Source organism: Nomascus leucogenys, chromosome 8, assembly GCF_006542625.1.
Source record: "Nomascus leucogenys isolate Asia chromosome 8, Asia_NLE_v1, whole genome shotgun sequence".
NCBI classification, from domain to species: domain Eukaryota; kingdom Metazoa; phylum Chordata; class Mammalia; order Primates; family Hylobatidae; genus Nomascus; species Nomascus leucogenys.
The window spans coordinates 54,314,911-54,317,269 of NC_044388.1; the positions used below are offsets into that span (position 1 = coordinate 54,314,911).

Here is a 2,359-nt window from a genome sequence, read left to right on the forward strand (position 1 = left end):
AAAATAGAAAAATAATACGAAAAATCAACAAAATCAAAAGTTGGTTATTTGAAAAGATCAACATAATTGACAAACCTTTAGCTACATGAATTAAGGAAAAAGACCACTCAAATTTCTATAATTAGAAACGAAAGTGGGCACAGCAGCTGCGCATCCCAGGGCTCCTGACCTGTCTGCATTTGCAGAGTAGCCCAAGTCGGTCAGCACTGGAGGACCTCAGATGCCATGTTGAAGCCCCATAGTGAAGCCAGGGCTGCCTTCATTCAGACCCAGCAGCTGCACGCAGCCATGGCTGACACATTCTTGGAGCACATGTGCTGCCTGGACACTGACTTGCCAACCATTACAGCCTGGAGCACTGGCATCATCAGTACTACGGGCCCAGCTTCCCCATTGTTAGAGATGCTGAAGAAAACGATTAAGTCTGGAATGAATGTGGCTCATCTGAACTCTCATGGAACTCATGAGTACCATACAGAGACCATCAAGAACGTGTGCACAGCCACGGAAAGCTTCGCTTCTGACTCCATCCTCTACCGGCCCATTGCTGTGGCTCTGGACACTAAAGGACCTGAGATCCCAACTGGGAGCATCAAGGGCAGCGGCACTGCAGAGGCGGAGCTGGAGAAGGGAGCCACTCTCAAATTCACGCTGGATAAAACCTCCATGGAAAAGTGTAACAGAACATCCTGTGGCTGGACTACAAGAACATCTGCAAGGTGGCGGAAGTGGGCTGCAAGATCTACATGGATGATGGGCTAGTTTCTCTCTAAGTGAAGCAGAAGGATGCTCACTTTCTGGTGACAGAGGTGGAAAATGGTGGCTCCTTGGGCAGCAAGAAGGATGTGAACCTTCCTGGGGCTGCCGTGGACCTGCCTGCCATATGGGAGAAGGACATCCAGGACCTGAAGTTTGGGGGCGAGCAAGATGTCGATATGATGTTTTCGTCATCCATCCGCAAGACATCTGATGTCCATGAAGTTAGGAAGGTCTTGGGAGAGAAAGGAAAGAACATCAAGATAATCAGCAAAATTGAGAATCATGACGGGGGGTGGAGGTTTGATGGAATCCTGGAGGCCAGCGATGGGATTACGGTAGCTCGTGGTGATCCACCACAAGCCGTTGAGATGAGATTCCTGCAGAGAAGGACTTCCTTGCTCGGAAGATGATGATTGGGCAGTGCAACCAAGCTGGGAAGTGTGTCGTCTTGCCACTCAGATGCTGGAGGATGTGATCAAGAAGCTCCACCCCACTGGGCTGAGGGCAGCGGTGTGGCCAAGGCAGTTCTGGTGGGAGCTGACTGCATCATGCGGTCTGGAGAAACAGCCAAAGGGGTCTATCCTCTGGAGGCTGTACACATGCAGCACCTGATTGCCTGTGAGGCAGAGGCCGCCATCTACCACTTGCAATTATTTGAGGAGTTCTGCCACCTGACACCCATTACCAGTGACGCCACAGAAGCCACTGCCATGGGCGCTATGGAGGCCTCCTTCAAGTGCTGCCGTGGGGCCATAATCGTCCTCACCAAGTCTGCAGGTGTGCCTGCCAGGTGGCCAGATACTGCCCACGTGCCCCCATGATTGCTGTGACGTGGCATCCCCAGGCAGCCCGCCAGGCCCACCTGTACCATGGTATCTTCCCTGTGCTGTGTAAGGACCCTTTCCAGGAGCTCTAGGCTGAGGATGTGGACCTCCAAGTGAACTTGGCCATGAATGTTGGTAAGGCCTGAGGCTTTTTCAAGAAGGATGATGTGGTCATTGTGCTGACCTGGTGACACCCTGGCTCTGGCTTCTCCAACACCATGCGTGTTATTCCTGTGCTGTGATGGACTCCAGAGCCCTTCCTGCAGCTCCTGTCCCACCCCCTTCCCCCAACCCATCCATTAGGCCAGCAATGCTTATAGAGCTCACTCTGGGCTGTAGTGTGGCACTGGTGGGCTGGGACACCAGGGAAGAAGATTTATGCCTCACTGAAACATAGCTGTTTTTAGAGCCTGCTGTGGTGGGACAGCCCAGAGCCTGGCTGCCCATCATGTGGCCCCACCCAAGCAAGGGAAGAAGGAGGAATGCAGAACAGAGGCCCCCAGAGCATATGGCAAGAGGGTGACAGCTTTCTTTCCTCTGTGTACTCTGTTCAGTTCCTTTAGAAAGTGGATGCCCAGAGGACTCCCAAGCCTGTCCTGGGGTCAGGAAACAGCCAGTGAGGGTTAGGGAACTTAGGGCACAGGGCAGTAGTTCCAGTTTAGGCAGACTCTGGCCCTGGCCCTTACTTGCTTCCCCAACCCCCAGGGCCTTCCTCACTGGCACCTGTCCCCACCCTCCCCTCAGCTGTCCTGCAGCAAACACTCCGCCCTCCACTT

At 53.2% G+C, this 2,359-nt stretch overlaps 1 pseudogene; it reads left to right on the forward strand.

Annotated features, from left to right (window-relative positions):
• The first annotated feature begins 225 nt into the window (after nucleotides 1–225).
• On the forward strand, nucleotides 226–1,825 carry LOC100587076 (annotated as a pseudogene).
• Nucleotides 1,826–2,359: the final 534 nt, after the last annotated feature.